We start from the raw sequence: 26,299 nt of genomic DNA, 5'->3' as shown, positions 1-26,299 counted from the left end.
GATGAATATGTTCAGTAAACTCAGTTTCCTGATTGAAGCAAATGACTGAAAGGGGAAAAAACACATTTCCAACATAACAGGAACGTCCCAAACACAAAGTAAAGTCCGCCTGCTGTTGCTGTAAACGCTGCTGATCTTTTAATGAATGTTACACCTGCCAACCCAGTGTGAGTTTACACACACACACACACACACACACACACACACACACACACACACACAGACACACACAGTGAGGTCAATGAACAGCGACCTTTAAGGGTTACAAGTTTGATTCCCCGGCAGAGCAGGAAACCAACCGTCATTCTTTCTGTTGACTCGAGGCCAGAGGAGGCTTCTGGGTAGTGAGACGGGACAGGACGGGGTGTCACACACACACACACACACACATACACACACACACACATACAGAGAGAGAGAGAGGCCGAGAGCTGTGAGAACATTTTCAGGAGCAGGAGGTGTCAGGAGCACCCATCAAACCACCAACAACTAATTATTACCTTCCTCGCTTTTCTCACCGTGTGTGTGTGTGTGTGTGTGTGTGTGTGTGTGTGTGTGTGTGTGTGTGTGTGTGTGAACCGGCCCCGGGGTCCGTTGGTGTACATAATGGCTTTTTGAAGAGATTGTCGGTTTGTAAAGATGTTTGATTGACACGTCCTGATGTCTCAATCCAATTAGAGAGAGAGAAGTCCTTTGTTAGTGTACAGCAGTGTGTGTGTGTGTGTGTGTGTGTGTGTGTGTGTGTGTGTGTGTCAGACTGTGAGATGGAAGAATGAATGATATGTGAGTGTGTGTGTTTATGAACTGCCTAATTCTCTCTCACACACACCTTAAAACTTCAAGTCAGTTGAATAATTAGTTGATTATTTCACTGATCGACTGCAGATTAATTCTGTTAATCAATTAATCACTGAAGTAGTTTAAAAGTAAAAACATTTTCTGCTTCATATATTAACAAATGTCAGTATTTCTTTGCTTCACATCACTGTCATTTGAATATTTTATTTAATTATTGATTTTATTTGATGAGATTTTGCTCATGCTGGTAAAATAAATGATCTGTTATTATTGGATATCAGATATTTCATTCACATTATTTGATCTCTCAAATCTTAATTTCTTTTTCCTTAATTTCAAACAATTTTTGTGTAGAGCACAAAAATAATATCTTCTTTTCTACAAAAGTCCAAAAACTTGTAATTTCTGTCTCCAACGACTCACAACGTTGTCGGCCGTCACGTTTAAAATTATTATTGTTACATATAGAAAAGTAACATTTCGAGTGTAGATTCCTCGTGTCCTGAGAAAAAGGACGTCGTTTACTTCCTCGTGCTGCAGCGTCAGACAGTAAAAGGTTTGATGTTTGGGGCTTTTTATTTATGGAGACTCTGGTTATTACTGTCAGGGATTCTTTGGTGCATTTATTGCAGGTTTACTTGATTATTGATGGCTAATAATTGTGAAAATACAATTTGTAGTTTTGAAAACTGAGCAGTCAAACATGAAAGGCTTGTTCAACGTTTTCTCACAAAAATATCACATAATTCTTCTTCCAGGGCTGAAAACGTGATTACTGATACACAAACAAACACATAAATATACAAAATGTTCATAAAAAAGAAGGTTAATAGAATAGTAAAAGAACAAAAAAGATAAATAACAAATAAATAAAATGTAAAAAAATGAAAAACACAAAAACTACAAGACAAAATAATATATAACTAACAAAATCAATACATTAAATGTATATAAAATAGAATAAAATAAAAATTTAAATATATAAAAGGGGTCAAGAAATAATGCAATATAATAAAATAAATCAGATGAAATTATCTGATTAAATTAGTAAGCATGGAATTAAAACAACAACTTAAAATATATATTTTAAATGATGACAAGAAATTATATTTTATTTTTTTCAGTTGATAGTTGAATAATATTTTATGTAAATTTTATTTCCCGACATGAAATAAAATTATTCTCCATACTGACACAAATACAGCACTGAAAGCTGTTTATTTATTCTTTTGTTAGTCTGTAAATAATCCAATTTAAATAAACTGAGTCTTATTAAACAATCACATGTGTAATATTTTAACTGTAGAATGAAAACTGGCCCCGAGATGCTAAAACCTCCAAATTCACACATAAAACAAAACGACATGAAATGAAATGTATCAAATGATCAATAATAAAGAAATCAATCATAATAAATTACATTAAATTAAATGTATTAAATAATACATAATAAATAAATAAATACTTATAAATAAATAAATGATATTAAATCCTTGCTGCAGCCGTTTTCTTCATTAAGATAATATATATAAGATAATCATTTAAAAGTGTTTTTTTCTTCACTTTGTTTTAATGGCTGCAGTTTTTTTTATGCTTTCTGTTAACTTTCATATTAATGTTCTGTATGTATTCGGCTTTATTTTGGATGGTTGTTGCCCAGTAAAATGCAGTTAAAGGAGCAATAAAATATAATAATATTGAAGTCTTTTTGATAAAGGGAGATTACTGTAAATGAGGACGGTTTAAAGGCAACGATGTGACATCAGACTGAACTTTTATCACTTGTGTTTGGTTTCATTTAGAAAAAAATTCACCTTTTTGTCCATTTCAGTGACATATTTCATGTGTGTTTTACCTTAATTGGAATCTGATTTAACAACAGGGGGTTTTAGATTTAGAAGTACATGTTCTGCTCCACACACACACACACACACACACACACACACACACACACTCACACACACACACAGGCCTCTCAGGGTCTTCTATTCAGTCTGAGTAACAAAGCCCAGGGCCTCAACCCAGCATGTCTGAAAAAACACTTTGAGTGTGTTTTGTAAGTGTGTGTGTGTGTGTGTTTGTATTTGTGTGTGTGTGTGTGTGTGTGTGTGTGTGTGTGTGTGTGTGTGTGTGTGTGTGTGTGTTGCACTAACAAGGTCCAGGCCTCAGCATGATGACAATCTTAACGAGCTGTCTGTCACTCTTCAGCTCTCAGCTCAGACCTCTGTGTCATTAATGACTTTGTGTGTGTGTGTGTGTGTGTGTGTGTGTGTGTGTGTGTGTGTGTGCATGTGTGTGTGTGTGTGTGTGTGTGAGGGGTATAAATGGAATAATGTCTCAGCAGGACAGAAAAAACATTTAGTCTCTTTTGGCGCCACAATGTCAAGGTTTCAATGGCTGCTGTCTCCTTCTGTGAGTGTGTTTGTGTGTGTGTGTGAGTGTGAGTGTGTGTGTGAGTGTGAGTGTGTGTGTGTGAGTGTGAGTGTGTGTGTGAGAGAGAGAGAGAGAGAGAGAGAGAGAGCAGCTGCCCAATGCCCAAATTTCATTATTTTACCAGCAAGAGTCGATGTTTAGAATAACAGAGCAGGACTCTAAACTCAGGCTCCGCCTCCGATTAAGTCCGACATCGATGACATCATAAAGTGTCGTCCCATAATCCATTGCACGACTGCACGTCTCATCCAGGGGTCTAGCCGAGGCTTCGGCCCTCTCAAAGACACACCTTCCTCATCTGTGTCCTCAGATTTTAAAGATTTTACACCTTCTTAGTGCATAAAAATAACTAGATGTGAAATATAACGATACAAACATGCAGTTATCTTAGAAAACACTGCTAATTATAGATGAACACAAACCACATAATCAACCAAGCACCAAGCACATGAATGACAGATTCAGGTTTATTCATGTCATGCTGTTATATATATTTTTCTGCTCTCTGTTCTGACCCTGAAGGTGTTTCCTCTGAGCGCTGTACACTGTAAGAGAAGCACAAACTCCACAACCCTCGTTCCAAACGATGCTCAGGACCTAACTGACTCTTTTTGTTTCTGCAGACTGACTCGTCAAGCTGTGGTGGAGCGATACGTCCTGCTAGTTGTGTTTAAATCTGTTGATGTGCAAGACGTGCAAAAACTTCAAGGGTGATTTTTCTTCCTTTTGCAGATTTGATAGCTGGAGTGTTTTTGGACACTAATAGTTTGGTATCGACACACTTTCGAGGCCAACATCCAGCTGTCTCCTGCCTCTGGTCCTGAAATGGGATATGCTTCAGTCTGTGTTTATCTGGTGTGTTGAGAACAAGCAGCAACGTTCAGGGCTGAAAAATGTCAATCAATCAATCAATCAATCCCCAAAAACCCCCATGTTAAAATGCCCAACTCAACCCACCCGTTTAAATGTTATTAAGCGGTAAAGTTTTGCATAATTAAGGACGTGGCCGCTTTGAGTGACCGGTCACTAGTCGCTAGGTGGTTTGTTTCATCGACCAGGCTTCATTCGGCCGCCTCAGCTCCACCTCTGCCTGTTTCACTGGGAGGGAGGCGGAGTCAGGCACTGCCGAGATGGTGACAGCCGGAGTCGCCCACTTTGAAAAAAAAACCCACTCTTCAGAAACCAGTGGGTGACATCACGGTGGCTACATCCATATTTTTTACAGTCTATGGTTGAGAAAGGAACAAGTGCATGTGTTCCACAGATTTCCTCTGGGAGAGCGGTCAAAATGGACATAAATACACTAAATTCATTGTTGGTTTGTCTCTGCACATGAGACTTCTTTACCTGTGTGGAGCTTGTAAGATAACTTATCGTCTTCTGGTTCAGCTGCGGTCCGGTTTGAGCTGCAGCTACAGCTGGACCATGTTTCTGTGTTTTAAAGTGTTTGTTGTCAGTTTAACTCATGATTGGGTCAGTGTTACCCATCAGCTGACTGCTAACGAAGCCTGAGGCATCAGTGCTGTTGCTATGGTTACCTGCAGGTTACTGTAATAAATAAACCCTGGGCTGTAGTTAAACTTTAAGAAAGCTTTGTTTGATGTGAACACATGATTTTAACAGACTCCTGCCATCCAGACAGAGATCAATATGATGTGTGCGGCTGTGATGTGACATGAAATAAAATGTGTGTGTTTGTGTGTGTGTGTTTCTTACAGTGTTGTTGTTGTCCTGTCAGTACAAACATCAGCCTTCAGCATCAGCTCACTGAGGCAGAAACACAGTCGAGTGTGTGTGTGTGTGTGTGTGTGTGTGTGTGTGTGTGTGTGTGTGTGTTGAATCAGCTCCTTCACACTCTCTGAGCATCATCATCATCATCGGTCCATGTGGGAGTTCAGTCTACTGCAGTTTGTGCAGAAACAACAAATACACACAAACGAATGAATCCAATAACAGATTGTCCGACAGCATAACTGATCTGACCTAAATGGAAAGCAAGCGACTTTGTACGGTGGCCCTTTTAGGACATCTCGGCTTCAGCTCGTCAGGCTCAGCTCCACACTGACTCAACTTTCATCTGTCAGACTGAGCTGAACTTTAATTAAATAGTTTTGTAGATGAGATGAGTTGATATCTGTGTGATCAGTATGTAGCTGGAGTTAAGACATGTTAGCTTAGTGTAGCATAAAGACTGAAAGCAACAAGTCCTTCAAATTAAAAGAGCAGATTTGTTTGATCATGTGACTCCAGAACGACTGTTAAACAATAATGATGTTTTATGATGTGACAACGATGTGGTTAAAGTCTGGTTTGGTTTAAAGATGATGGTTTTAGTTAAAATGATCACTTTGTTAAGGTCAGAGAAACATGTGGCGGGTAAAGTTACTACTTCCTTGAAGTTAGGCCATCTTCGTCGTCATGGCTACAATAATAACAACGGGGTTAAAGGTTAGGGGCATGGATGTATAAAGAGAACTGGATACAGGAAGAGTGCCAGGCTTTGAAGCAAAAAGACGTGAAAGAGACGTCTGTAAATCAGCGGATACATTTTTTTTGAGCGTCACAACCATCGCAAAATGACTCGTCTCACAATCAGAATTAAATCCGTTCGGTCCGATCACATTTCAAAAGCCTAGAAGAGCCGCATGATCAAATTGTTTTATCCCCATTCAAGTTAGCCGGAGGGCTGAACTGGAAGTAGCCGACTCAGCCGGCGAGAGTCACTAGTGTGCATGTTCTATGGGCCGCACGATGTGGAAGATCCGGGTACTTTATACCAGGAAGTTGATTTTTTTTATTGCTTCATGCGCCACTGAGCAACTTTCATAGGAATGAACGAGGCACCGCCTCCGACGCTGTATCCAGTTCTCTTTATACATCCATGATAGGAGACGATCGTAGTTACACTTTTTTAAAAACTGTCCTGACTCATCATACTGCATCAGATCTGCTTGTTCTACAGCCACACACACACACACACACACACACACACACACACACACACACACATGCAGCTTCCTGACGATGGATTAAACCTTATCCGTAACTTTTCCGGAACCGACAATCCAACATTTGCAGAAGTGAAAAAGGAAGCAGAGTTTGAACTTCTCTCTGTCATTCTTGACACGACTTTTTTCACGTGAACGAGCGAGTGCAACACCGTGAACGAGCGAGCGCAACACCGTGAACGTCTTCCAGGAGAAACTGTTTGAAAATATGATGCTGAAAATTCAAAGAAATATCTTTAAAAAGTTTTTCCTCTTGTCTGAAGAAATATTATCTTTATGTTTTGACATGACTCCAGTTTAGGATTAAAGATAACAGAGGTCAGAGGTCACTGATGATCCTTGATATTTTTATATTATATTACTATACTTTATTTTAGTCACTTATTTTATTGTATTTCTGCTGTAATTTTCACCCTTTTTATCAATTTTATTTATCTTTTTTTTTTAGCTATTTTATTTTTTTTACTCTATTTTATAATTATTATATTTAAATGTATTTTATTACATTTTCATAATTGTTATTTCTCATGTTAGTCTCAGATTGTTTTTCTGTCTCGTTATCGGCTCGTCAGTCGTCAGAGAGACACAGTGACGTTCGTTAACCTGTCTGACAGATGCTGTACAAATAAAGTTTGATTGATTGATTGATCGAGACATGTGAGAAAACAAAGAGATTAACTAACATGTAATTTATATTTTTTTATAAAAATCACCAATAAAAATAGATCCTATACATATACATAGCTCCAGTTTGAACATCTCTCTGTTTTAGGGGTCAAAAGGTCGCAGCATGGTGGCCTTTTTATTGATTATTTTCAGTAGGAAGTCTGATATGAATTATACATTAAACACTCAAAATATACATACAGGCTACGAGCACATGTACACACACACACACTGAGCATATATTAAACACAGAGTTTGTGTGACTAATGAAGCATCAATATTCATGAATTTTTTTTTTTTAAAAGCTGAAATGGTGATTTATTAATCGTGTCATTATGAATATTTCATTCATGCTGTTATTAATTGTAATTCACCAGCAGCACGAGATAATCCCGAGCTAATTAGAGCCTTTGATTGTTCATTTACTGCAATAAACGGTTCAAATGTTAATTTAAAGGATAATTCTGCTGTTTTTCTATATTTTTGTCATGTTTGAGCCAGGAAACAGGAAACAAAAGAGCGAATGTTTGGTGACCAGAAACATCACGTCACCATAACTTTAACAGGAAATTAAAGAGGAAACTCCATGTTAACGGGTTAGTTACTGCAGTTCCACCTGCACGCAAGTCAGTTAAGAAAATCTGAATTAAATGTATTTGGAAATATTACAGTTTATTGGTTCTGTGGAGAAAAGTTATAATAGAGATATCTTCCTTCTGATTCCTCTTTACAGTAAAAGTACATAAGTATTATGAGCTTGATGTAGTTAAAGTATTGCAGTAAAAGTACATAAGTATTATGAGCTTGATGTAGTTAAAGTATTGCAGTAAAAGTACATAAGTATTATGAGCTTGATGTAGTTAAAGTATTGCAGTAAAAGTAGTGGTTTGGTCCCTCTGACTGATATATTATTATATATGACATCATTAGATTATTAATAGTGAAGCATCAGTGTTAGAGCAGCATGTTACTGTTGTAGCTGCTGGAGGTGGAGCTAGTTTACACTACTTTATATACAGTTAGCTAGTTTAGTCCACTGGTTCCCAACCTAGGGGTCGGGCTCCTCCAAAGGGTCAGCAGATAAATCTGAGGGGTGGTGAGATGATTAATGGGAGAGGAAAGAAGAAAAAACAAAGTTCTGATACACAAATCTGTTTTCAGTTTTTGGACTTTTTCTCTAATCTTTGATTTTTGCTGAAATATTGGATCATTTGAACATTTATTGAAATGAAAGCATGTGAGAAGTTTAGAGGGAAAAATCACTATTTGGTGGAGCTGTTAACAACTCATAGACATGTGAAATGTGACCCCGACTACACACTGCTTTTTGTAAGACGTCAAAAGACAAAAAGGTTGGAAACCACTGGTTTCATCTTTAACAATGTGTTGTATTTTAAAAGCTTGTTATATTATCCATTGTGTCAAATCTTCATCTGAAAAGTAACTAAAGCTGTCAAATAAATGTAGTGGAGTAGAAAGTACAATATTTCCCTCTGAAATGTAGAAAGTAGCATCACATGGAAATACTCAAGTAAAGTACAAATTATACCTAAGTACAGTACTCCTATTTTCTCCATCTTTACCCTTTTCACCCTCTCCTACCTTACAGTATCCATCCTTTTCCTCTTCCTTCTTCCTCTTTCCTTAGTACAGTATGCCCCCTCCCTCCTCCTTCCTCCCTCCTCCTCCTCCTCCTTCTTCCTCCCTCCTGGCTGTTTTTTTTTCTTTCGTTCAGAGTTTGCGTGCCGTTTTAAAGTGTTTTCATCGATGTCGAGACCTTGCTATCAAACATGACTGCCTCTGCTCTAATTCACCCCCAGGACACCACACACACACACACACACACACACACACACACACACACACACACACACACACACATTTGCACAGCTATCCTTGTTAGGACTTTGCATTAGCTTCCATTCATTGTGGACAGTCTAACCCAAACATTAACCATAACCAGTTCATGTCTAACCCTGATATGACCTTTACCCCGAACCTCAACCAGGACCTCAGCAATGACATTTTGCCTCATTAGGATCGAGTTTTAGTCCCCATGAGGACTACTGGTCCCGACAAGGTCGGTGTTTATACCAGAATAAGGTCCTGATGAGGTAACAAAAACGCGCACACACACACACACACACTCATACACACACACACACACACACTCTCTCTCTCAGGGCTTCTCGCTCTCTCACACACTTGAATGAACATCCATATCCACACACACACATTCTCTTTTTTTTACGCACACAAACACACTCTCACTTAAACCTCACACACACACACACACACATGAATGAACAGTCAGCTCTGCAAAAGCACACACACACACACACACACACACACACACACACACACACACACACACACACACACATCACTAGACTTGTGAGGACTTACCTTCCTTCTCTTATGCTTATCGGTTTGTAGAAGAAACATAATCTCGACTCCAACTTTAAACTTTAAACTCTACACTTAGATTATAATCTGTATAATCTGTATAATAACACTTTGATGTCTGTACGTTCAGGTTCTGCAGGTTCAACTGGACGAATTTCTCAGCAAAAAGTTATTTTTTTTACATAAATCACAGCATTATTTTACAAGTATATAATAGATATAATAGTGGCAGCTTATTCACAACCCAGACTAGTCTATGAAAGTTTATTTTGCTTCCAAAATTTCAGATTTAGCTGTTTAACCTTTAACCCGAATCACAACATTTAGCAAAAATGGGAAACAGCAAAGTACAACTATTCATGTAGAACTTTAGTAAAAACTGATGCAAAATGCTTTACAGTAAGAAAACAAAGCCGTAAAATGAGACAGAATCAGATAACAAGACAAAGATATAGAATCAAATTAAATATATACAGTGATAATAAATAATAACATCAAATTAAAACACAAAATTTGCACAAGAAAAAGGTGTAGTAACCTTTAAAAAAAGCTTTAAAAAGTGATTTAAAAGATGAAACAATTGTTATCTGCATTTTTTTTTAACCTTTATTAGATTAATGGACTTTTAACATTTTATGACTGGATGTTGTTATCTTGTAAACTACTGCATGTAATAAATATTTCCTTTTGCTTCATCCTTACCTGTATAAATATATGTGTACAAATCAAAACCAATATACCCAGCACATAACCCAGTATGGTTCCCAAAGTTAGTCGGAGCAAACACAGCCTTTATGAAAACACTATAATGCAAAACAAATGATTCTGTTCATCAATCTTACTGAGAGCAGATAATATCAGACAGTTATTTCATAGTATAATGTCGGCATGCTTATTATTATACTCTAATTATCCTATTGTATTGTGTAATTTTACTGTATTATCTTATTGTATTGTGTAATCTTACTGTATTATCTTATTGTATTGTGTAATCTTACTGTATTATCTTATTGTATTGTGCTCTTTCATTGTACTGTTTTATCTCGTGTTTGTGCGTCTACACGTGAAAATTCACATGTATTTCACATGTAATTAAGCTTCATTGTCCCTGTCAAATAAATGAATAAACTAAACTAAGCACAAAAAAAGGAGCAAGATCAAAACAAACACCACCACCCCCCCCAAAAAAACATACAACACCATACAGCTACTAAACAAACAAACAATGAATTATTGATTATTATCAAAGCTTTTAAAATGTGCTGCTGTTTCCTCCTGGAGGACGGCAGTGAAGTGAGTTTAAGTCAGTTTTTATGGACATTAACTCTGAGAACGACCTAGAGGAGAGTAATAAAGATCATGATTTGAGTTGAATTGATCACTTGAAATGTGATGTAGGTTAAAGTTACTACTTCCTTTAAGTTTGGCGACCTTCATCATCATTGCAACAGTAAACACCACAGTCATAGTTATGTTTTTTTTTCTTTTTTTTTTTACTATTATCAATACATCTGCAACTATTTTGACAACTGAATAATCTTTTTAACCATTTTTTAATCAGGAATTCCAAATATTTGCAGGTTGCAGCTTCTCAGATTTGTGGATTTGAATCCTTTCTGTGTCGTACATGATAATATAAACATAATAAACGGGAACATTTTTGGTTTCTGGACTATTAATCGGACAAATAAAGACATCTGAAGACGTCACCTTTGACTCTGAGAGGTTATAATGGGTGTTTTCACTGTTTTTTTGACATTTTATAGACATAACATTTTGTTCATTTCAGCCTTAATTATCAGTTATCTTCAATATTTTCCTCTTTTTTCAGTTTTCTTTGCTCTTATGATCATTAAAAAAGACAAAAGTAAATTTTAATCCCAACAAGACTTTAAAATAAAGGAGAAAAAAAAACTGATTTGTTGTTAAAATGATCTTATTTTGTATGATTTCTGCTGCCTTTCAATTGGTCCTCAGAAGTATAGAGAAACAAACACACACACACACACACACACACACACACATGCAGGACCAGGCGGACATTTTTTTTTTACACACAAACACACTCTCGCTTTACTCTCACAGACACACACGTGAATGACCCGTGACCCAGCTTCAGCCACACACACACACACACACCTACACACACACACACACACACACACACACACAGTCAGTGTGTTTAGCCCTCAGTGTCACAGGCTGTGAATTTAATATTGATTCCATAAAGTAGTTTCAGTGTAACATGTCACAGCGCGTTAACGTCAGAGCAGCGAGCCGGACAGAGAGGAGAGCAGCTAGCACGCAACGCTGCGGGAGAGACAGAGGGAGGGAGGGAGAGAGAGAGAGAGAGAGACAGAGGGAGGGGAGGGGGAGGAGGCATGGTGGGAGGAGGAAGGAGAGAGGAAAGGAGGAGAGGTGAAAGGAAAAGAGAGGAAGGAGGAATGTAAGGAAAAAATGGGGAGAGAGGATGAAGGATGGATAGAAAGGAAATAAGTAGGACGAGAGGAATGAAAAGGGAAGGAGGAGAGAGGAAAAGAGGAGAAAGAAAAAGGAGGAATGAAAGGAAAACAGGGGGAGAAGAGGAGAAGAGGAATGACAAGAAAAGGAAGGGAGACAGAGGGGGAGGTAAAGGGGGAGGAGAGAGAAAAAGAGAGGTGGAGGAGGAAAGAGGGGGGAAATAGAGGGAGGGAAAGAAAAGGGGCAGAGAGAGTTATAAAGTGGGAATGAAAGGATAAAAGGGGAGAGGAAGCAAAGGAAAGAAGGAATGAGATTAAGGAGGAAAAGAGGGACGTAAGGAGGGAAGAAACAGTCAGAAGAGCACAAAAAAGGGAAGAGTGGAAGGAAAGGAAAGAGGAGGGATGGGAGAGGAGAGAAGAGGAAGGAAAGGAGGAAGGAAAGAGAGATGGGAGAGGAAATGTGGGGGAGATAAGTTGGAAGAGATATTACAAGAAAAAAGGGGGAAGAAGCAGAGGATGGAAGGAGGTGAGGAAGACAAGATGAAGGGATACAGAGAGTGAAAAGGAAGGACAGAAGAAAAGGAGGGAAGATAAAAGGAAGGGAAGAAAAGAGAGAGAGAGGAGGAAAGGAGAAGAAGACAGAAGATGAGGAGGGAAGGGAGGAGATGGAGGCAAAGATGGAGAGATAGAAAAAAAGGAGAGAGGGATTAAAGAAAAGGAGATGAAGGGTGAGGAGAGGAGGGAGGATGAAAGGATGGAAGGGAAGGAAGAAAACTGAGGGAGCAGAAATGGAGGAGGAGGAGGAAAGAGGAGGAGAAGAAGGGATGGGAAAACAGTAAAGGAGGATAAGAGACTAAACAAGAGGAAGAGAAGAAAGGTGTAAGGAGAAGACAAGGAGAAAAGAGGAAAGAAGGGAGGAAAAAAGGGGGAGAGGAGGAGAAAAAGAAGGGGACAGAGATTGAGGAGAGAATGAGAAAAGGAGAGGAAGGAGGGACAAGGCAGAGGAGGAAAGAAAAGAATAAAGAGGGATGAAGGAAGGACAGAAGACAAAGTGAGGGGAGGAGGGATGAGAGGAAGGAAGGGAAGGAAAACAAGGAGGAGAGAGGAAATATAGAACAGAGGGAGGAAGAGAGACTAAAGGAAGGGAAAGAAGGAAGGAGGAAGGCTGAAGGAGGAGAACAGGAGGAGAGGGTGAAGGGGAAGAAGGGAGAACGGGGGGAGGAGGGGGAAAAACAAGGAGAGAGATTGAGGATGGAGGAGATTAGAAAAGAGAGGGAGAGGAGGTAAAAGGTTAGAGAGAAGAAGGAGGGAGGACAAGAGACTAAAAAGGAAGGAAAGGAAGAACAGAGGGAGGAAAGAGGAGGAGAAGGAGGAAGGGGAGAGATAGAGGACGGAGGAGAGTAGAAAAGAGTAGGAGGGAGGGAGGTGAAGAAGAGAAAGGGAAGGGATGTAAAAGGTAAGAGAGAAGGAAGGGGAGAGGAAGAGAGGAAAAGAAAGGAAGGAAGAAAAGTGAGGGAGGAAAACAGGAGGCTGAGGGAGGAGGAAGAAAGATGGAACAGGAGGAGGAAAAAGGAGGAGAGAGATTAAAAAAGGAGTAACTGAAGGAGAGGAGGGCAGTAAAAGGTAAGAGAGAGGTGTGTGTGTGTGTGTGTGTGTGTGTGTGTGTGTGTATGTGTGTGTGTGTGTGTGTGTGTGTGTGTGTGTGTGTGTATGTGTGTGTGTGTGTGTGTGTGTGTGTGTGTGTGTGTGTGTGTGTGTGTGTATGTGTGTGTGTGTGTGTGTGTGTGTGTGTGTGTGTGTGTGCTGGTTTGCTGGTTTGCTGATACACAAACATAGAGATGAGTTTACAGATTGAATGAAAGCCTGAGGGACACACACCATGTTAGAGAGCTGTACTGTTAGTCTGCACGCACACACACACACACACACACACACACACACACACACACACACACACACACACAGCATACAGTACAGACTTTACTCACCAGTGTTTGACCTTGCTGGAACGGTGTAAGCAGGTCAGAGGTCACAGTCGGTTCAACTGCTGAGAGAAAAAAACAACACGGACATGAGAGACAGATTAACACAACATCACATGACCCGGAGTGTGTGTGTGTGTGTGTGTGTGTGTGTGTGTGTGTAGTTATTCTCATGGTTTTGGCCCACCCACAATGTGAACTCTTCTCTTTATTAAAGGACAAGTTCACAGTTTTTCAAGTGAGTCTTAAACCAACAATCAGGTGCTCAAATGAACATTAAAGCTGACACAAAGAGGGAATTTGATGCTAAAAAGACTGTAAATGTGTCAGATATCCACTTGATATGACTAACTCAGACTGCTGAAGCTGAATAGAAGCTTCACACAGACTTTTAAATGACTGTGTGGACACACTGTGGATTTTGGCCTCCATCACTTCCATTGAAAGCACATTTAAAGGATCTTTTAATATCCAGTATGAACAAGAGGAATGATTACAGCGAGGAAAACCTCTTTCACTGTTCATATGGACACCTGACTGCTGGTTTAACACACACTGGAAACATTGTGAACATTAAAAATACAGCTTAGTAGCAGCTTCTCAAATGACAAATGACTTTCTTTTTTGCTTTTTTGCACTTTCTCAGCGCATTTAACACATTTTGTCGATGTCTTTATACTCTGTTTTTATATGTCTGCCGTTCCAGTTGCCCCTCAGGGACAAATAAAGTTTATTTAATTGAACTGAATTGAATTGAATCGTCTTGTAACTGTGTGTCTTGTTCCAAGCTAACAAACTAAAGGTTAGTTTTGCTAGCTCGTATAACTAGCTTGCTAGTTTAGCTCAGTTGCTAACGGAACAACACAGTTTATTAAAACTGTATTAGTATCATGTCCTCCTAACTGTGTGTAAACTGTGTCTCTTTAGCAGAGCAGTTTTTATTCCGATTGAGGACGTTCAATAAAACTGGATCGTGCAACACAGCTAATAAGCTACGCTAGCTTCCGCCATGTTCGACTCTCAGGCTTTCTGTTCCCTCAAAGATCAGCTCTGTCAAGACGGCTTTCTACTGTCTCCTAGATATTATGTTTACAGTACCAGTATATATGGATATACTACTTAATTGTTTTCCTGATTTATGTGATGTGGGCGAACGATTATGTCCTCAATGTTCGCTCTGTGTTTATGTTCTGTATCTCTGTATCACCAGCGTTCACATCCTGAGTCCTGTGTGTATGTTCAGTTTTAGGCAACAAAACTGGATTTACTAATTACTTAATTCTCTTTTTCTTCTGATCAATAATCACATCTACATTCCTTTTTAATCAGAAATTCCAAATATTTGCCGGTTGCAGCTTCTCAGATTTGTGGATTTCAATCTTTTCTGTGTCATACATGATAATTAACGGGAACATTTTTCTGGACTGTTGATCGGACAAAAAAAAGACATCAGAAGACGTTATCTTTGACTCTGAAAGGTTATAATGGGTGTTTTCACTGTTTTTGACATTTTATAGACAAAAAGATGAATCAATTTAAAAAAATAACCTGCAGATTAATTGACTGTGAAAATATTTGTTCGTTGCAGCCTTAATTATCAGTTATCTTCAATACTGGCCTACATTCATTCTTCATGCCTTTTAAAGCTGTGCAGATTTCTTGTAAACAAACAAAAGTGTTATGTATTATTGCACATGCCTCTGACACATATCATCTTAGCCTTCGTATACAGTATATATAAATATATTTTTCTTCTGTAGGTTCTATATGCATGAGATTCCTCTTAGTCTATTAATATTTATATTAAGTGAATATTTGACACACTATATATGTTTCTAATTCCTCTTGTTGCCACTAATGTCTCATTAATTTATGACACACACCTTAAATGAAATGAGTGTTTGATATTACTCATGTTTGACCCCGTTATTCATGTCTATTAATATTAATGTTGATGTTCATAATAAAGACATCTTGGCACATACTGTATGAATGTGAATGAAACACTTGCAGTCAGTGTAAACATGGCTGCATCCTTGAGGTCTAACAAACGTGTCAAATCTATTTCTTTCCTCATAAACATTTGCAAAGCTGCTTTGTTTACGTCCATGTTTACTCTCTTGCAATCTTCTTCTTCGCTGCCTTTGTTGGTGAATTACAGCCTACATAGCACGATTAAAGGACAAATGCATGTACCTTTATCGTTATTATTATTAATAACAATAATGATAATAACTCTGCATTAAGAGCTGCTTTTCTGTGTTATCTGGGTCATATTTTCCTGCTGGTGTTTCAGTTCAGACTGAGGCCTGAACACACACACACACACACACACACACACACACACACACACACATAACTAGGCCTCGCTGATGCAGATGTTGTTTGACAGTCTCGGTGAACAGGGGAGGAGAGGAGAAATTCTCTGCAGCAGCTTGTTGTTCAACACTGGAACAAGACATGTTCAGGGTAAAAGTGTGTCTACTGTGTGTGTGTGTGTGTGTTTACAGCAGGACTGTAATGTCGGATCACAACAACACAAACATGAGGAGCTGCTGCATGAAGCTGGAAGGACGTTTTCATGGTTGTTTCATGTGTTATCGTGGGACTGAGTGTTACTGGACTGTCTGATTCCAGTTTGTCAATTTCCTTTTAAGGTTTTACTCTTTTATTCTTACTTGTACCACTCTGGTTGATGGTTGCATTTCTTCCTTCTTGTTCTGTTTTATGGTTGATAAACCACTGTGGAGTTTGTCTCTGCTTGGTTGCTTGGGAACAGATAAGACGGCACCTTCACCTGGTGAAAGTCCTCATACCTGACCACTTTGGAAAGACAGACTGTAGTGTTTTTTATTAAGTTTAACAGTTCATCAACTGATTCAGACCAGAACAAATGAACTACAGGTTTGAAAACACCCTGAGAGATTGATAGAAACGACTCTTTCTTTGGTCACCCTTTATGATTTCAGCTGACATCTTCACACTGTCTCCTAGTGCCTGTTTACAAGTTTATTTGTAAAGCACAATATCATACAAAAGCAACTTATAGTGTGTTACAGACTAATAGAACAGAAGACAAATAGAACAAAATGTCTTCAGCTTATTTTTAAAAGAAGATAGTGTTGGCGAAAACCTCAATTCACCAGGTAGGTTGTTCCTCGGTTTTAGATTAAAACTCCAAAAATTGTAATCACACCACTTGAGAGAAGTGAGAATATCACAGCAGTGTCCTGTTCTGTAGTCTGAAGGAGAGACAGATTTACCTTCACTGGAACTAAAGGATCTAAGACACCTGTCCACATACTTTTGGCCATATAATGTAATATATTTGACCTTTTTAAAGCTATAACAGAACCTCACAGAGAACAGACAGAGAGACAACAAAGCTGATGTAATACAGTGTTGTTGTGCTGAGCTGCACACGTACATCCTCTCTAAACATGTGTGTGTGTGTACATGCATGTTTGTGGTTGTTAGTTCATGTATGACTGTACTAACATGTACAGTAAGACTTGCGTGCTTGCATGTTTGAAGCCACTGAAGCGAAGCTAGCGTGACCTCTCTCTCCTCCAGTCTCCTGATACTCGCTCGTCTCCACCGCTGCATGAATCATTTAACAGAATCACACAGCGGTGTAAAAAATAAACGTTTGTGAAGATGAGTCGACACAACATCATGTATGCTGAAGGCCATGAGGTGCGCCTGAAAGCACTGGAAATAGTTGGTAAGTAGACCATGAGTTGACCTTTAGGGTTTTTCCACTACAGGAAGTAACCGACCTGAACTGGTACCCAGTGGGCCTCATGTAAGAAGCACAAACAGATTCGTTCTGAAGAGGCACACACGAGTGATTTAAGAACATTAATGGAATTTATCAGTTTTCTCGTAGTTTGAATTTTCAAAAATTCGTAAACAAAATTTCCAGGTGCTGACCTGTGGTACGTCTTATGAATAGATCATCACTGCCTTCCTTCACAGGGGAAAACACTTGTTTGACTTATGATTATAATGTCCAAATCTGAATTAATGTGGAGTTTAAATACCAAAATTTACAATGTTTTGTGTAACATCACCTGTAGATTATAATATTCTCTCTCTGCGACTGTCACATCCCTTGACCGCCTCCCATCACGGAGCGCTTTGCTTTAGAAAGACGTTTTTTAGCATCTAAATTCTTATCAAAGCATTCCCTCTATTTCTGTCATAGGGAAGAACTTTACTGATGACTTTACTGTAATTGGCAGCTGGACTCATATTTTCTAATTGTTTTGGGTCTCCTACCAACGACAATCCTCAATTTGTTATGTTTTTGTCTACTGATTTCTGAAAGCAGGACTTGAAGCTGCACTGTGTTTTTACTCCTTGGGAACATTTTGGTGAATGAAACTCGCCCACAAACAAGTGATGATCAGATCTCACCAAGCACACCTCCTCATGAACAGGTGACATTCATCAGGCTGAGATGAACGATGTACGACGAGTTCCAGCTGTGTAAGAGAGTTTGTTGAATCCGACTTGGAACACTCGTACAAGCAAACCTCACAGGTAAAAAGTCAGAAAGTTTTAGGATAAAAATAGAGGTCAGGTGTTTGGTATCCCTCAGGAGGTCATTATCATATAAGTTTAGAGAAATACATTTAAAAATCCTACATAACATAAACCCCACTAATGTCTTTGTTTCATGTTTTGTTGATGTCGATATTCATTGAAATTTTTGTAGAAAATATCCAACATGAACATAATTTTAAACTTTCTATGAAATATGTTATAATATATTCGGAATGCAAAGACCCCACAGATTGATTTGATTGTAAATTTAATGGATATAATGGGAAATTGTTTTATTCACAAATATAATTTTTAAGATCCCTAATTTTCTTTCATGATTTTACATATTTTATAAACCTCAAAAAATATTTTCAAAACAAAACCTTATATGCAAAGTTAATTACTATAATTACATAATTCATTGCTTTATTTGATCCTAATTATTTTATTTGCTTTACTATTTTGTTTGCTGTTCGTGTATCACAAGACTTGATTGTAATTTCAATTTGCAATGTCTAACTTTTGGGTTTGACTGGAATGAAATGGAATTAGCTTTGATTAATAAAGTTCAGCAACACTGAACCGACCACCTCAGCCCTTCAAGCTCCACCTGGTTTGTGGTACGAGAAGCTGCAGGATTCAGGCGTGAAGTTCCTGCGGTGGAAAAGTGGTGAGAACTTGGTAACTGTAGCTTACACAACAAAGATGGTGACAGCTGTAGCCTCAAAGAGAGAAAGATTAAAAATGAAGAAAGAAAAATGTCTTTGTTGACTAAAACTGACGAAAATCAAATGACTAAAATTTGACTGCAGCTAATTTATATTTTTGTCAAAAGACTAAAACTAAATTAAAATCAGGTGTCAAAATTAACACGTCTTTGATTCAGAGCAGTTAATCAGTCTGTCCGGGACATGTTAATTAAAAAAAAATGTGTATAAGAACAGACACAGATCAGCTTAGTTCACCTCTCCAACGCTGTGGTGTCGTTCACACAGCCGCTGATTCTCTGTCAAATTTATCACTAAGTGCCTTTTTGTCACCAGTGAAATGATTACACCGTGAACGCAGTAACTCTGCCTCCATAATTCACATTTCACACTGCTAAATGACTCGCATTTCAACACTGTTTGACACCTGAAACGCTCCAGACAATGACAAAAATTTTACACCTCAAACTAAAGTCCCACAATTCCAGCGTTGTTCCTCTCTAATAATGATTAATTGTCGGGTCTTAAACTCAGCGCCGTTCATCTTTCGGGGGAGCTGCAGGTGCTAACAGCCGGAGCTAATTGGGCTGCAGAGCCAATTAGAGGCAGGAGAAGACTGACGGCATTAACTGTGATGAGGCTCATAAACCTGGCAGACCTGCAGAGACACAGTTTGAGCTGCTCATCTGTAAATACATAAAGAGCTGGAGACAGGTTCATATCTGTCAGGTGCTTGTTTGGAGGAAGGAAACATTCATCAATACACTTTTCCCACATATTTTAACATTTTCTAACCTTTTATCTATTTGAAACACTTTTCTCTGCTTCACACCTGCAGACTGTCCAGTAAACTCAGAGTCCTCAAATACAGTTTCTTTTACACTGTGGGAGGATTTGAACCAGCAAGTCACACCTAGAGGTGAAAAGAGCGTCAGAATATTGTACTCAGGTAGACGATATGTTACTCAATTTCTTGCCTCACAGGGGAAAAGTGCTGAAAGCCCCCTCTTCTAAAAAATCTCAGTTGCAGTCATGTACTTACAAGCTGGATTTGTCACCTCATAACCAGTTTGGAGCCAATCATGTTCCAGTTTGCAACTTACACAGATGTGATGTGGAAATTTGTAGCCTCCAGTGTCATTTTAAACATAATAATTGAACTTTTTAGTGAAACAAACCTCAAGCACAAATTATTATTTGAAACAAAAGAGTATTTTTATAGAGCTTTATTATCAATGTTCAAGACAACAACATTGCAGAACCCTCTAAGTGCACAGCACATATAACAACATAGAATAATAAAAGGACAGATAAGCATTGATTTAAAAACATTAAAAACATTAGACTATTACATAAAATACATAAAGTGCAAAGTACATTAACCCTCCTGTTGTCCTTGGGTCAATTTTGACCCTGGAGGAGGTCATTATGTGCTGTCATCAAAAAAATTGAAATGGTTACAAAACAGTATCCTGACTAAGAAATCATGAATTATTTTAACTATAGTTGAGATCAGAGGAAAATATGTTGATGGATTATGGCAGACTGGTATATGTAAAAGTTTAGTCAGGATACTGTTTTAAAACTATTTCATTTTTTTTGATGACAGCACATAATGACATCTGTCAAAATTGACCTGAGAGGACAACAGGAGGGTTAAAGTTCTGGGCTTGTGCACCAGTTATTGCACACTGGTAACAGAATCAGCATTGTTTTGCAGAGCCACAGTCCTGAAGAGGAAACTGTTTTTCTTCCTGAAGTCCGAGCTGTAGTGTTTCTGTATCTGCTTCCAGATGGCGAGAGGTTGAACAGGTGATGTCTCGAGTGAGATGCATCTTTAATGATACTGTGAGCCCGCCGCAGGCATCGTGAGGTGCAGATTGAGTCCAGGTCCAGGTAGATGGGTCCCGATGATATCCTGTGCTGTGTTCACTATCCGCTGGAGAGATGCCCTGTTGGCCTGATTGCGGTTGACGTACCACGCTGTCATGCAGTGTGTCAGTCTGCTGTCAGTAGCACTGTGGTAAAGGTTCACAAGCAGTTTTTTGGGTAGACTAGTTCTCTTTAATGTCCTCTGATAGTGGAGGTGCTGCTGGGCTTTCCCTACGATCACAGAGGTGATGGTGGTCCAGCTGAGCTCCTCTGTAATGTGCATCCCCAAAAACTTAAAACATGACCTTTTCATGACCGTGACCTTTTCCACTGCTTCTCCAGGTATGAGGAGTGGAGCATGCTCAGTCTTTTTTGCTTTCCTGTAGTCAATGATCACTTCCTTGTTTTTTTGGTATTGAGTGACAGGTTGTGATTATTGTCTTTTCTCTATATAGTGTTTCATCATTCTGTTATCAATGACTGTAGTGTCGTCTGCTAATTTTATAATGGTTTTATATGTCTTAAAACATGCCTGAAAGGGATCTTTGAAGTAGCTATAACTAACGTTTTCTAGCTGCTAGAGGGGAAGTGAGACTCCAAAATAAATCTAGCGTCAGCCTCCTCACCGTCCTCACCTGACCTGTTTTCTGAGTTTGAACCCTCTGAACTACAGACGCCTGGATACAACAAACGTTCAAGTTGTAGTTTTGGCGGTCGATTCTTCACTTCTTGAAGAATTTGCTTTTAGCAAAACTGGTATACGGTACAAACAAGCTGCATTTATCTGAATCTTCATGTCTGAAGCTGTGCTCTGCCTAGTTTCTGAGACTTAAGATTTATTTTGTTTAAGACACATTTTTTAAAAAGTTTTCATGCCAGTAGAGATGTTTGCTTGCTAATACTACCCGCACAATTGAAAACACGTTGGCTTTAGATACGTACACATCCAGAAGGAAGAACGTCACATCAGCATCTAGTTTCAGTCCTTCAGCCTCTTTTATTGACCTCCATCTCTGTTTATCCTTGTTTCAGCTCTTTCTCTGTCCTGCTTTCTTTGTGTAAAGGAATGTCAGACCTGGTGTTCCTGCTGGTGGCGGCTGCAGGATCATCCATCACCGGCTGAAAAGGCTGCTGTTTGAATCATGCTATTTTATAACCCGTATTCATGTGATCATTAGTTAATGTCTAAAATCTTAATTAATGCACCTTTGAGGCAAACACAGAGAAACTTTCCCTCTTCAACAGATGAATGTGAAAACAAACTCTGCACAAACATCATTCTGTACAAAGAAGAACAACATCCAGCTGAAGAAGAAGAAGAAGAAGAAGAAGAAGTGGTCCAGTCCACTTCATGCCATTCATCCAATCACTGCATGCGTTCAGACCTTCTATCGCTCCTCTTCTCATTCATAAACAGTCCTCTTCCTCATTATCCGTAGACACACCGCCGCCCTTACTCCACCCACCACCACCAGAGGGCTCAAGACTGCTCACCTCACAGGCTCAAACTAGGTTTATGCTGGACGCAGTGTCCTTAGAGCGAGGATGAGCACGCCAAAAATGATGTCATCACGTCTTCGAGTGCGAAGGCTCCACAAGATGTCGCAGCGCTTGGTCATGCACCTCTGAAGTCTTGTAACTAGGCGTGCGCTGCATGCATTTCCTCATCGATAGCATATATATCAACATATTATCCATCATTCTTAATTTCACATATGATGAATTCACTTTATAAGCACATGTAGTTTTCAGATATCACACTCGTGAAAGTTCCATAAATCTGCAATATTTGTGAGTTTGTCTTTGGCTCAATTTAGGACAAACGTTGTCAAAGTGAAAGAAAAACTTTTCCAATCACAAAACAATCCAATTCAGATGTTTTTGTCCTTTTCAACATCATTTTTTTTGTAATTTTCTCCACAATTTGCATTATTTTACATATTTTTTCATTATTGTCGCCAGTTTACAGACTTTCTCTCATCTCTGTGTCTATGAAGTCTGTGATGAAATGAATCATCTGGATGGTTTGAACGTGTTTTCTTGATGAAGGCCATGAGATACAGATGAAAGCTGCAGAACAGTAACAAACCTCACACGGATTTTGTTTGGTTGTTTTTAACTTCAACAGCTTTCTGTGTTTGTTACACACATTTGTTTCCCTCTCCGTCTCTCTTCCTTTGTTTTACTTCTTTCTCTCACTTTCTATATGCAGCAGCAACAAGCTCAGGTGCAATTTTTCGGAAACCGTGAACCTCCCTCTTTTTCTTCTTCTTCTCTCCTGCAAAAACATCACACCTTTTGTCTTCTGAGCGTGCTCTGTGACACCTTGATGTCATCCCCCACCCTCCAATCACAAACCTCCCCCCTCCTCTCTCTCTCTCTCTCTCTCTCTCTCTCTCTCTCTCACCCTGGGCAGTTGCTAAGCGACGGAGCCCTTGTATAATTCATTTACCCGCTGCATGCAAATATGTGGACAATTAACCACTTCTGTTTGCATAATAGATTTGGGAAGGAGGAGGAGGAGGGCGGAGGTGAGGTGGGGGGGGTATTTAACTCCCGGTTCATCTCATCCTGCCTGATGACACAAAGCAAACGAGGGGCGAGAGAGGTAAGGAGAAAGACTGAGAGAGAGAGAGAGAGAGAGAGAGAGAGAGGGAGATAGATAGCACCAAGCAAATAATTTCCACTCCCTCTCATCGCAATCATTGCAGCCTCAATACCTTCATTCTTCCTCTGTATTCGTTCACTCGTCATAGAGAGAAGAGAGGAGGAGCAGGGCTGCAAATTACCCCGACTGCAACACACACACGCTAAAAGTACAAAACATGCACACACATACACGTGCACGCATGCCAAAACCTTGTAATTACTACCCTGCGCGGCGCTCAGCCTCCGCTCAGCAGCCATTGATGTGCAGATGAAGATGGCCGCCGCATGTTTTTGCGCTGAAAGAAAACCATGTTTTGGTTGGGCTCTGTCAACCGAACAGCTGGATTGCCATTTTTCACTCAAATTAGATTTCGGCTGAAGCACCGGCGCTGGGGGAAATTAAACCGCACAACAAGAAGCAGAAGGAGAGAGCAGCCACTTTCTCTCTTTCTGTCTTTTCATGCTCTCCCTAATTTGGTACAAAAGAGGGTTCAGAGCAGGGCACAGCGGCAAGTCAAGCTGCTTCCATCCATCCATCCATCTATTCATCTGTCTATCTTTCTACCCATCTATGTTTTTTTATTTGTGGGGTTATTTCAGCTTTTCTTCTGAATCTTTTTTTTTTTTTTGACACATTTCATGATATTTCTGTGTCTGATGAAAACAGGATGGAAACAGAATCTGCCTGTCAAATATCCTTTCTGTATAATTCTTTATTTAAAAGGCAGAGAAGATACAATTTGTGCAGATTTAAATGTCAGGAGAAAGCACTTTCGTCAGATAATGCGCATGTACATCTGCCGCTGAGAATCTTGGTATCATCTTTAACCAGTCTATGACTTTTGACTATTATGTTACTCAGCTCGTCCAGTCCTCTTTTCTTTAAGGAATATCACAAAAATCAGATGTATCTTGCTGTCTACGGCTCTCAAACTATTAATTCACACTTTCAGTTTTCTCCCGACTAGATTATTGTAATTCTCGCTACACGGGCCTCAGTCAAACTGCTCTAAATCGTTTATAGTTGGTTCAAAATGCAGCTGCCAGGCTATTAACTAGACTTAGCTGCAGGTCACATATTACTTCCCTCCACTGGCTCCCCATAAAATACAGAATAAACTACAAGATCCTGTTGATAACATATAAGGCCCTGCATGACCCCCAGTTACATCTCTCATCTCCTCGTTCCTCATTCCACTTCTCGACCACTTTGTTCCTTTGTTCCGCCGCTCCGACTGCGAGACAAAAGGTGACCTTTGCAGTTTTAGCCCCAAATCCTCTGGAATCATCTCCCCCAATCTGTCAGATTTGCTGAATCTTTGGACTGTTATAAGCGGCTTCTAAAAACCATCTTTATAGGCAAACTTGTCCTATGTTTTAGTTTGATCTGTTTCTCATTGTGCTGTGCCTTATATTGTATTTACTGCTTTATTTATTCATTTGTTTATGTTTTGTGTGAAGCACTGTAACTGTGTTTTAAAAAGTGCCATATGCACAGATAAAACGGATTCAGATGTGGAGACAAGAACTGTTCCTTATGTTTACCAGGCAGGAACATGCACCATGTTCAACAGATACCCATCAGGACCTGATATACACCAAAAAGGACATGGCACCAATTCTGTTGATGCTTGACTGGGCAGATGGAGAAACGTACCTCATACTGACCCTCTTGGCTTTTTCCCAAAGCGAAAAGTATAAGTTTAGGTGCAGTTTAGGGTGTGGAGGTCGAGTTTGTGTCCTTTCATAATCCATCTTTTTTTTTTTTTTTTAAACTGACACTACTGTGTCTCCCTAAACCTGTGTATGTATGTAATTACTTTTCATTGATTAGACACACAGCTATCAAACGAGACTTTGATGGGTAAAACTTCATTCCTTTATTCTGCAGCTTTAGAAAGACCTTCCTTTAAGTCTAAAACTCATCACATCAGAGCACATATTCAAAGTAGCCTCGAAAAGATGGATCTCAGTCATTTATAACCTGATTTACATGACGAAGGGAACTCATAATGTTGTTATTGTCATGCTGTTTGTTATATGTGGAAGACCACAATGGAAATAAGATTTTTTGGCTTTTTTGTGATTTAATCTTCGATGACTGTAACCATTTTAAATCTGTATGTTTTGGATCATCAAATAAATTCAACCAATCAATCAATCAAGTTTTTTTGTTGCTTAACCCTCCTATGAAAGGGTTAGGGTTGGGGTTAGGGGTTAGATAAGGGTTAGGGGTTAGATTAGGGTTAGAGGTTAGATGGGGTTAGGGTTAGGGGTTAGATTAGGGTTAGGGGTTAGATTAGGGTTAGGGGTTAGGGTAAGGGTTAGGGGTTAGATTAGGGTTAGGGGTTAGATGGGGTTAGGGTTAGGGGTTAGATTAGGGTTAAGGGTTAGGGTAAAGTTTAGGGGTTAGATTAGGGTTAGGGGTTAGATTAGGGTTAGGGGTTAGGGTAAGGGTTAGGGGTTAGATTAGGGTTAGGGGTTAGATGGGGTTAGGGTTAGGGGTTAGATTAGGGTTAGGGGTTAGATTAGGGTTAAGGGTTAGGGTAAAGTTTAGGGGTTAGATTAGGGTTAGGGGTTAGATTAGGGTTAGGGGTTAGGGTAAGGGTTAGGGGTTAGATTAGGGTTAGGGGTTAGATGGGGTTAGGGTTAGGAGTTAGATTAGGGTTAGGGGTTAGGGTAAGGGTTAGGGGTTAGATTAGGGTTAGGGGTTAGATTAGGGTTAGGGATTAGATTAGGGTTAGGGGTTAAGGTAAGGGTTAGGGGTTAGA

General features: G+C 39.2%; 1 long non-coding RNA gene across 1 annotated transcript; it reads left to right on the top strand.

Moving 5' to 3' along the window:
• The first annotated feature begins 23,417 nt into the window (after positions 1-23,417).
• LOC137199893 (uncharacterized) lies at positions 23,418-25,693 on the top strand. The gene is made up of 2 exons (XR_010931869.1): positions 23,418-23,487; positions 25,077-25,693. It is a non-coding gene; the product is annotated as an uncharacterized lncRNA (long non-coding RNA).
• The last annotated feature ends 606 nt before the right edge of the window (positions 25,694-26,299 follow it).

This window comes from Thunnus thynnus, chromosome 16 (assembly GCF_963924715.1).
Source record: "Thunnus thynnus chromosome 16, fThuThy2.1, whole genome shotgun sequence".
Lineage (NCBI taxonomy): Eukaryota > Metazoa > Chordata > Actinopteri > Scombriformes > Scombridae > Thunnus > Thunnus thynnus.
This window is presented reverse-complemented; position numbering and strand designations above follow the sequence as displayed.